The sequence below is a fragment of the Toxorhynchites rutilus genome, chromosome 2 (assembly GCF_029784135.1).
Source record: "Toxorhynchites rutilus septentrionalis strain SRP chromosome 2, ASM2978413v1, whole genome shotgun sequence".
In the NCBI taxonomy this organism is placed as follows: Eukaryota; Metazoa; Arthropoda; class Insecta; order Diptera; family Culicidae; genus Toxorhynchites; species Toxorhynchites rutilus.
Genome location: NC_073745.1, coordinates 336173546 through 336185477, shown reverse-complemented (window position 1 = coordinate 336185477; position 11932 = coordinate 336173546). Strand labels below are relative to the sequence as shown.

Below are 11932 nucleotides of genomic sequence, written 5' to 3'. Positions count from 1 at the left end.
TCTCTGGATCGGGAAGATGTTTGCATTAATTGATACGGAATATTTCTACGCTTCTATCGCAATTAATACAATGTTCTTTCTCATTAGATTAACAATTGAATAACGGTGAAATGTTAAGTGTTATCTAAACGCCTTAACTACCTCATTTTGATTGGCCCGATTTACGGTTTCCCCAAACACAGCCATCAAAACCAAGCAGCCTTGGGGAAATCGGCATTGCAAATGAATGAAAACATCACTTCATCTTTTCTAGTAAAATTTATGGCCTCCGTTTCAACATACCCTGTGTTTCAACTTGGCGTACCTTACTAAAAGTGCGGTACTAATTGATAGAAAGACGAGACAGCAAAAAATGGTTGGAAAAACGTTTGGTCAGCCTAACCATGGAGATCACGGGAAAGACGGACACCCCTGTATAATTGATAAATTACGTTTTTATTTTAAAATTCTACGATGTACAAACTTGTAATATAGTATATCTATACCTTTGACACTTACTGTGTATACCTCGTTGGCTTTCTGTTAAATAAAAACAAAAACATAATTTACAAAGAGCAGCTCGATGTAAACTTTCATCTGCAGAAAATAAGTTACGTGAATGTTTGACCATCACTTCTCTTCCAGTTCATCGAATCAGCGATGAAGTTTTCTCATTTTTACTACAGGAATATTGGCGAAAATAAAATACTAATCAAGCCGGGTAATACGGACACTCCATCGACAAAATACAAATATTTTGTTTTTAAAACAATTGTTATCTCCTCCTTCTTTTATTAACAGATGCCCACTAACTACGTTTGCAAGTGCAACCACATATCATGGACGAATCAGCAGAGCGGTTTTTAAATCGTAATCCCAATTCATCATCCCGAATGCCGGAAGCTATTTTTGACAAGAAAAACCGAGAAAAATTTACAACGCCTTCTAGGTGATTTTTACCTTTTTGATAGATCATTTTTGAGGCATATTTGAAGACCTCCAAAACTTATCGAGTACATAAACTTTTATATATTTGCAGTTAGTGTCCATCTTTCCTGCCAAGTGTCCGTCTTTCTCGACTCAATCTTATTTTATTCAAAGGCGACGAACACATCCACTTTTAAAAATTTCTGCCTCAAACACTAATTTTATTATAAAAAGAAACCTAGACTATCGATCTGTGGTGAGATAGCCATATATTTATTGTGAAATTTACGAAAAAAAATCAACTTTTACTTAGGGTGTCCGTCGTTACCACACATCCCCTATAAATTAAAGGTTTTCTTTGAGTTTGTTTTTGTGTATGATTCAAGTGATTGAGCTATGTGAATATGCAATTGAAGAAAAAATTGATCGGTCATCTGAGAAAAATTATGTATGTAATACAATCAATTGTCTAATTGTGGAGGAGGAGCTGAACCCGAATACCATTAGCATTAGCTGCTTTGGTAACATGCTATTCTACAAAATGAATCCTGCGTCGGCCGGGAATCGAACCCGGATCAACTGCTTGGAAGGCAACTATGCTGACCATTACACCACCGACGCTTCATAATGTCATGGAGGACGCTCGATAGCGCATGGAGAAGCAGCATAGAAAAAAAAACACGATTACCACTTCCATATCAATTCCGAATACCGGTTTCACGATTGTCATGAGGATGTCTATATTAGTGGTTCCACCATTCGAACGAACATCCGAATCAAACTCGATTATAATTGATAATCGGTTCTTTGATTTTTGTTATGATTTCCTGAATTCAATATTCACCCTCTTCGAATGAAATCGTTATGAAACATGACGACAACATAAGCAATTTTCTCCTTTTTGCAGCGCTCGTCGGATATTTTCCTCGCGTAGAATTTCCTCAAAGACCTCGGAGTAATCGATATGCTTTCCCCGTCGTGAGCCGATACGCAAAAGTATGAAATTTCCCCAACCTTTCGAATGAACTGTGAGATGAGTGAAAAAAAAGAATCCCCGAAGGATTCCACTCAATCGGAGTCCGGTCCGGCCTGCCCGGAATGCTGTTGCCCTGGTTTGCTCGAAGCTCGAGTTTGACGGAGTGTGATTTTGCCCCTTATGGGGCACCTCACCAGACATGCTCGTGTCCAGGAAGGGGAGGGAGAGCATTCTGAAGACGACGACGACGACAGCGTCGATGCCATTTCTCCTTTATGCCGTACACTCCGAGTGAATTCGGGTTTTTTTTCCCCTCGTGCACTGCTTGAACTGAAATCCTTCAGAGAAATGATTTTGGGTAGAAAATTGACCGGGGAAAGCGGAAGGCTTTGATGAAGCAGAAACTGAAAAGGATGCTACCTAATAATTGCAATAAATAGATTGCCACAGTGTGTGCTATGTTATGCTTTATGTTTGGACAAGTGCTTATGTTATGATGAGCATGAAACGTTACAATTTGGGCATGGTAAAACTACTTTTTCTCGAACTTGGACCATACAGTCTTTATAATTGAAAACAAAATCAATCAACCAATAAATAAATTCGCGATGACGAATGCATAGTGTAGACATCTATGATGGTGTGTGAAAGAATCAACTCTATTAGATAAGTAAGCCCAAAAGCGGTTTCAAATTGTTAAAAATGGAATGAAAATTATTGCTTGAAGTTACTTGAATAATTATAACACGTAGTTCTGAACATTACTTATGAAATTCACTCTACCGGAACTAGTCATTGTAATATAAAGTTACATGCTGAGCCGACAAACTTCGTCCCGCCCAAAATTTATTTTCTGTTATCAATACCTTCAAACATTCACGTTTTCTTACATGAGTCCAATAGCACAACTGTTCATTGATTGATCTTTTAAACGACCCCGTTGAATTCACCTTCTACTAAAAATTCCTAGTACTTCTACCAAAACTCATCATTATAATATCAGATTATTTTCAGACACAATTCTCGTTCAAGATTTTTCAACCACTTGCAAATAATATGTTTCTCCGTTACATGGAATAAATGTTTGATACAGAACATATGATCGAATAAAGACAGACCCCTCCCCTCTTCTCCTCTTAGAGAGGCGGGAGGAGTGTCTATACCCCACAGAAACTTTTCGTGTCCCCCAAAATCTTCACATGCCAACTTTGGCTCCATTTGCTTGATTAGTTTTTGAGTTATGCAGAATTTTTTTTTCGTCTGTATGACAGCCCACCCTAAGAAAGGGGGAGGAATGTCTAACCACCATAGAAACATTTATTGCATCCTTAAACCTCCACATACCTAATTTGGTTTCGTTTGCTTGATTAGTTCTCGAGTTATGTAGAAATTTGTGTTTCATTTGTATGGCAGCTCCCCCTTAGAGAGGGGGGAGGAGTCTCAAACTATCATGGAAACCTTCCCCGGCCCAAAAAACCCCTACATACCAATTTTCATGTCGATCGGTTCAGTAGTTTCCGAGTCCATTAGAATCAGACAGGCCTTATATATATAAGGCTGTCAAAAAAGTCCTGCAGTATTTCCGCGAGGTGTCGTTGTAAGCGCGTAGTTCTAGTTGTATTCATTGTATCGAGTCATACTATAGCTTGTTGGAAAGGTATTTTTGCGCGCTATAAAGGGTGTGTCACATCAAATTGCATCACGGAAAAAATGCTGTAGAAATTTAATTTTTAGGAATTATCAATTTTTCGTAAATTTGGAAAAATGTCGTCGAACGAAAAAGAGCGTCGTGAATTAATCCTGCGCACTCATATCGAGAATCCGGAGTTGTTACATCGGGACATCGGTAAGATGCTGGGAATCGTCCAATCCACGGTCAGCAGAGTACTAAAACGATATTCGAGAACCTAACCATCGACCGGAAGGTGAAGAACGGCAAAAATGGATGCTCCGTCAGTGAAAAAGATCACAAGCACGTAGTTAAGCAGTTTAGACGTGATCCGAGAAGTTCGGTCCGGGATGTCGCCAATAAGCTGAATTTGTCAAGTTCATTCGTCCAGCGGACCAAGCAGCGGGAGGGCCTGCGTACATACAAGGTTCAGAAGGCTCCTAAGCGCGACGAAAGGCAAAACATGGTGGGGAAGACGCGAGCCCGGAAGCTGTACACCGAAATGCTGACAAAGCCGCATTGCCTGGTAATGGACGACGAAACCTACGTCAAAGCGGACTTTCGTCAGCTGCCGGGCCTGTTGTTCTTCTCCGCAGAGGACAAATTCAGCGTTCCGGAGGAGATTCGCAAGCAGAAACTATCCAAGTTTGCCAAAAACATGGTGTGGCAAGCGATCTGCTCTTGCGGAAAGCGGAGCGCCCCCTTCGTGATGACCGGCACGGTAAACGGGCAGGTTTACCTTAAGGAGTGCCTACAGAAGCGCTTACTACCACTATTGAAGCAGCACGAGGGCCCGACCATCTTCTGGCCGGATCTCGCTTCGTGCCACTATTCAAAGGACGTGTTGGGGTGTTACGAAGCCAACGGGGTCACCTTCGTGCCAAAGGAAATGAACCCGCCCAACGCGCCGGAGCTTCGCCCAATAGAGAAATATTGGGCGATTATGAAACAGGCCCTCCGGAAGAACCCAAAAGTTGTCAAATCGGAGGCGGACTTCAAGAGAAAATGGATTTCTGTTCAAAAAAAACTACAACCTGACGTTGTACAGAACCTTATGGACGGGGTAAAGAGGAAGGTGCGAGCATACGGGCTTGGGCTCGAAGTATGAATAAAAAGAAAATGCCAAAAGTTGTTTAATAGTTTTTATTTTACTGTCTAAAATTTTCAAAAGGATCGGTCTACTGGGCGAATTTCTACAGCGTTTTTTCCGTGATGCAATTTGATGTGACACACCCTTTAATATTGTCCTTGACTGTGTTTTGTTTGGTTAAGTCGTTCGTGAGTTATAGTGTCGCAAATATGAACTAAATAAAGAGAAAATCAGACATATTTTACAGTACTACTATGACAAAGGCAAAAATGCATCTCAAGCTGCCAATAAAATTTGTGCAGTTTATGGACCCGATACAGTTTCCATTTTCACCGCACAACGATGGTTTCAACGTTTTTGTTCTGGTGTAGAGGTCGTCGAAGATGTGCCACGCTCCGGAAGGCCTGTCGTCGAAAATGCGACAAAATCGCTGAATTAGCTGAGAAAGACCGGCATAGTAGCAGCCGTAGCATCGGCCAAGAGCTGGGGATAAGTCATCAAACCGTTATTAACCATTTGAAGAAGCTTGGATTCACAAAGAAACTCGATGTATGGATGCCACACACGTTGACGCAAAAAAAACATCTTTGACCGTATCGACGCATGTGAATCGCTGCTGAATCGCAACAAAATCGACCCGTTTCTGAAGCGGATGGTGACTGGCGATGAAAAGTGGGTCACTTACGATAACGTGAAGCGCAAAAGGTCGTGGTCGAAGCCCGCTGAAGCGGCTCAGACGGTGGCCAAGCCCTCTTTAACGGCCAGGAAGGTTCTGCTGTGTGTTTGGTGGGATTGTCAAGGAATAATCTATTATGAGCTGCTTCCCTATGGCCAAACGCTCAATTCGGACCTGTACGGCCAACAACTGGACCGCTTGAAGGTAGCACTCATGAAGAAGAGGCCATCTTTGATAAACAGAGGCCGCATTGTCTTCCATCAGGACAACGCCAGGCCACTCACTTCTTTGGTGACGCGCCAGAAGCTCCGGGAGCTCGGGTGGGAGGTTCTTTTGCATCCGCCGTATAGTCCGGACCTTGCACCAAGTGACTATCACCTGTTTTTGTCCATGGCGAACGAGCTAAGTAGTCAGAAGTTAGCCACAAAAGAGGCCTGTGAAAATTGGATATCCGAGTTTTTTGCCAATAAGGAAGCGAGCTTCTATAACAGGGGTATTATGAAGTTGGCATCTTGTTGGGAACAAGTCATCGAACAAGACGGCGCATATTTGACTTAAAACAGATGATTGTAACTAATTTTATGAACAAATGAAAATTCAAAAAAAAATACCGCAGGACTTTTTTGACAGCCTAATATATATATTATTAAACATAATATTCGCTCAAGATCCTTTAATTATTTGCGAAAAATGTTTTAATTGAATACATATTTGATACGGAAAAAATATTTTTTTCAAACATAATCTTATTTTCAAAGTGCTTTCTTCCACCTGAGAATTCGTTACCATTTTCGCTTCACAACACGAAGTCCTATTCCGCCAACGCAAATGTTAATAGGACTAACAACTCATGCTACGATGTCAATATAAACCATATAGATATTCAATTTTTCCTACATTTTTACAACTCTTCTCATCGTTTCATATTTTTACGGGCAAAGACGAACACAACTAAATAAATGTTGCTCGAATCAGATGATCAGTTCTCGAGTTCTGCGCTTAGCAACACATTTAGCGATTCATTTCTATTTACATAGATGTGCGTATTCCACCTGAAAATATGTGATTATTTTCACAATAACGCAACACGAAGCTCAATGTAGTCGACGTTGATTCCAATTGAAAAAACACCAAACTCCAATTGGACAAACTTTTTACCACAGAACATTCCGATCGCACACGATTTTTTTTTAACTTCCCTATATATCTTGATTATTCTCCAAAGTATTCTATCATTCTGATTTGGGTGAGTTATACAACGATAGTGGACACAATTTATATGCCCCGTGTATATTGATCGAACATGTGAAGACCGTAGACCGTGAAGACATAGTCTTGACTCTATCTTAACTATTTTCTATAAATTCCCTTGTTTTTCCGCCAAAGCTTTATCCAATATGTAAAATCATTAATAGTCACAATTTTTGTTCAAGATTTTTCCCCACCTACATATAATGTGGTACTCCGTTACAAAGCACATAATTGATACGATGGGGCTCATTTTAATTTATGATTTATGTTTTAATAGTGGGTTTATTCCACCCGAAAACCCATCACTATTTTCGCTCACAAAATGGAATACGAAGCTCAATTTCGTCTATGTCCAGTTGTGTGGCAAAGTGTAGCACATTTGCACAACTCGATTGGATTCCAGTTGAGCGGACTATAGAACACAAATTTGAGATTCGTTCGGGTAATTGTGGCTCGATTGGATTTCAGAATACGGGTGATTAGTTGATCTGTAGGCAGATCTAGAATTTTCGAGGAAATTACACTAACGTATTTTGTCGACAAATAAAAATAAAAATTTATGTATGAGGTAATGCTCGCTTTTACCATTCAACCAAATGCATCGATCATCATGCAGGACCGAATATGTGTAATGTCTTCGTGTGAAGACTTCATTTCCTGTTTGAACACCCGTGCTTTAATGTCAATACAATGCATTGCGTTTTGGTCTAGTAATAGCAAAAGCATTGTCGGTGTTGCTCATGAAAGCGTCTCGCAAGTGAATGTATTCTTCACGCCACAACTCACGACATCACACATATTATAGAACGTGTCACTCAGAATACATCCAAGGGGTGTTGCTTGCCATGAAAATCTCAACTAAATAACGGATCTTTCATTAAGGACTTGTCGACTGTTTTGACGTAGGATTACATCTTACGAGAACATATTGGGGGTACAAACTGAAAAACGGAAATCTATCGCATCGCGAAAAATGTCCAATTCAAAGCGCTTGTTGCTCAGTCTTTTCATGATGAGATTTTTCGTCAATCGATTTCGAAACTCCAAAACAATTTTTTTAATCGAATAAAATAATATATGTCTTGAAGCTAACTATCGAACAATTGAACATTCTCAACCGTTATCCAAACGGAAATACCTCATTCTGATTAGTCAAAATTGAAGATACAAGCTTCCTCTTGTACTCACAATTATTGTTCAGTCATTTCACGAGAGTTTTGCATCAAACATTTTGAACCTCAATGAGGTTCCACATAGGATCTATGGTGAAAAGCTTTTCAATGTTTTTCACGCTATTCTCGATAGCTTCGAGAAAAAATTTGAAAAAAACATACTAAATGTGCATCTTATGATGTATTGAGAATTATTATAAAAAATATTTCATCAAAAATTTTAATTAAGATGATAAATAAAGTATTTTCTTTAAAAACATCAATTCCCGGTATAAATTTTACATATACAGGTCGGACTCGATTATCCAGAGTATTGATTTTTTTTTCACTCCGGATAATCGAGTCAAAAAATTTTTTTTTTGTTTTATTCGTTTTTTTTGCATGTATTTTTTGTTTTTTGAATATAAAAGAGGAATTTGATTTTTGATTCATCCCCTTGAAGTCAGAAAACACCTTTCTCATATGAAAAAAATAATTTTATCCAGATTCTCTCAGGAGGTGATAGGCGATCATATTTGATGAAAAAAATCCTTCTACGCATATGTTCGAATTTCAACAATAACAGAGTCATAGAACTTTTTTTCTGTTTCGGACTCTGTTGCCTTCATTTGAAAAATGAAGAAATTTAGTATAGGATATAGTAGTGGAACATCTAAATTTGTGTATTTCAATAACATTTTGGAAGTGAAAAACTTAAAAGTTAATAATTTATTACTATTTATTACTTTTATCCTAAAAATTGTACTAATTGGATTGTTCCTATTAATTAAATTGAAGCTCTCAAACCGCTCTACAATTTGTTCTTTGACACCCAAATTCTATCTTTCTTAATTTGGCTGCAATATCGATATAAAGAATTTCTGATTAAAAATCAAACAAAATCTCCAAAAATCACAATTTTCACCCCACTGTACATGTAATAGCCACTCAAATTTCACCTTAACGTTGAAAGGTTACATTTCTTCTTGAAATAAGTCGTATTTGAAATATAAAAAAAATATTTTTTTCCAAACTGTATATAATCGAGTCCAAAATTGTATATAATCGAATCACATATAATCGAGTCTGTATATAATCGAGTCTGACCTGTATCAATTGAAAGGGATTGACTAGTAGAACACAGTTCTTTATTAAAAATGCAAATCCAAAATGGCCGCCACCACAATGTGGCGCCAAATATATTTTTTTTTCAAAACCACATCAATAAGGGTATCAAATGAAAGTGCTCGACTAGTAGAACATAGCAGATCATGAAAAATTCAAATCCAAGATGGCCACAGTCCGCAAATAACTGATTCCTTTTAAATGGTTTCATTCAGGTTGCCCTGTTTGTACGTATGTTTGAGTGTTCGTAGGATTGCCCCACATTTATTGAAATTTGACCCCGTTCCTGATCACTGATTGTTCTGAAATTTGGAACATACCTTTAATTATACTGCCATTATAAAACTGCTTGAAAATTCAATTTGGCCGCCCCTAAAAAATGGCTAAATGGCTTGACTTGGAGAATAGACTACATTATGAACAACATAAATTCGAAAAGGTAACCGACTATGTATTTTTTGCATTCCCCTCAATACAGGGAAACTTGGATATAGCGTACCCCCGTTATAACGTACACATTTTTAAAGTCCAAAGGAATAATTTTTTGAATAGTATTTTTCTGAAAGAACAATGAATTATCTGTATTTTGATACTAAAGCTTGGTTTGCACTTTTAACCAATCCCGAAGTACAACTGTTTTGTGATTCCGGATTCTAAATGAATCGAACTTTAATCAACAGTACGAAGAGAAACATCACAAGAAAGGTTGCCTTCGTCTTCTAGTTGAATTTATCCATTAACCTTACTCAAACAGCAACACAATAAAGTAATATAAGCTACGTTTCTGAGTTCTTTATTATGTTTCGATATAACGTACAATTCGATACAACGTACAATTTCGAAAGTAAAATGTACGTTATATCGAAGTTACCCTGTATTGTTATCAAATAAAATTGTTTGACTAATAGAATACAGTAAATAATTAAAATATTCCGAAGAAAGTTAGGTAAGAAATAAAAATTTAAAAAAAGTTGAATGGTTTTATTGTAGAGATACCATTGTATTATACTAATGGTACAGATAATTTACTAAAAACTAGAAAATAAAATAAATAAAACAGCTTTTGAGGTTATACTAGAAAATAATTAGACAAGTAACAGCTAGTAGTTATCACATCCGTTCCTTCATTCATGTTTGTGTTGTTGATAATGTAGTGTTTTCTCCAAGTCAAGACATTCAGCCATTTTTTAGCGGCGGACAAATTGAATTTTTTAAGATCTTGGAATACGTAGTTTTATAATGGCAATAGAATTAAACGTATGTTCCAAATTTCCGATCAATCAGTGATCAGGAACGGGGTCAAATTTCAATTAATGTGGGGCAATCCTACGAACACTCAAACATACATACAAACAGGGCAACCTGAATGATACCTTTAAAAAGTAATCAGTTATTTGGGAACTGCGGCCATCTTGGATTTGTATTTTTCATGATCTACTGTGTTCTACTAGTCAAGCCCTTTCATTTTATACCCATATTGATGGGGTTCTGAGAAAATATGTAATCCACCATTTTGTTGTGGCCGCCATCTTGGATTTGCATTTGTCATAAATGACTGTGTTTTACTAGTCAAGCCCTTCCATTTGATACCCATATTGATGGGGTTCTGAGAAAATATGTAGTCCGCCATCTTATGGTGGCGGCCATTTTGGATTTGCAGTTTCTATAAATAACTGTATTCTACTAGTCAAGCCCTTTCATTTGATACCCATATTGATGGGGTTCTGAGAAAATATGTAGTCCGCCATCTTATGGTGGCGGCCATTTTGGATTTGCAGTTTCTATAAATAACTGTATTCTACTAGTCAAGCCCTTTCATTTGATACCCATATTGGCTATTCAATATGGGATTAATATACAAATTATTCAAAATTTCCGAAAATCAAAAATAAAATACTCCGGATAATCGAGTCTAAAATTCCGGATAATCGAGTCCGACCTGTATACATGTTTAGTGAACCTAGAGTTGTGAAATCAAAACTCGAAACGTAGAATATTTCCAATTGTGATAGTGGATACCAAATGTCATATAACACCTAAACACGGACGAATAGAAGAAAATTAGTAAAAAATAATACTTAATTATTTTCCACAATCCGACCAAAAAAGTCGCTTTATGAAATCGATGATTAATAAAATCGTAAATAATTTCATAAATTCATAAGACTAAACATATCAACATCTGTTCTTTTCGATGGTAATTTTATTATAGTAAGATACTATGAGTGTACAATGACACACCACTATGAGTATTTTTTTATATTTACCTTTCCAAGCTATCGAGAGTGTCGTGAAAAAAAACTACGTTTTTAGCCATGGCTCTTATAGTGAACTATAGAATAGTGCGGGGCAAAGGTGCGCACGGGACAAAAGTGCGCATTGGCCTTTTTGAAGAAAACGAGCATAAAATTTTGACAACAGAGTATTCGTTTGATACATTATTACACCAGCAGCTCACACATATAAACAAGATATATTTCATGAAAGTGGCAAAAAGTTATGAGGTAAACAGAGTTTTGTTTCAAATGTTGGACATTTTCGAATATATTGTATGGTCAGTCTCCTCCCTCCCAAAGACTTCCACGTGGTATGTTCGACCATAACACCCACTCTTCTCCACCCATAAAGAAACCATAGAACACCTCCTCCTGCCTACTGGACGATGCCTACACTCTCTAGTAGAGATGCTTCTACCGCTTCTAATGATAGAGCATCTAATTTTAGTATAAGTTATCTCAGAAGTTCAATTCAATAAGTGCGCACTTTTGCCCCCACTATGCGTATTTGTCTTTTTGTATTGAAAAATGTTTTTGTCCAATTACAAACAAAACTCGAGAAATGCTTGTACTACGTTTCGTAGGTAATATATACAGTTACAATTTGGTAAGCAAACGGAATTTTATTTGCTTTTATTTCAAGAGTTATTGGACGACAACAGTTAGGTGCGCACCTTTGCCCCGCATTACTCTCTATGGATTCAGAAAAAAAAACTTATTTTCTAATTTGCAACAATACTTTTCATAGCACTGGTGATAAGATTTGTGGCTATTTTTACGGAAACACGAATACAATACAATAATACATTTTA

General features: G+C 37.5%; 1 non-coding gene across 1 annotated transcript; it reads right to left on the bottom strand.

Moving 5' to 3' along the window:
- Nucleotides 1-1455: 1455 nt before the first annotated feature.
- On the bottom strand, nt 1456-1527 carry Trnag-ucc (transfer RNA glycine (anticodon UCC)). The gene has a single exon. It is a non-coding gene; the product is annotated as a tRNA-Gly (tRNA).
- Between the last annotated feature and the right edge of the window lie 10405 nt (nt 1528-11932).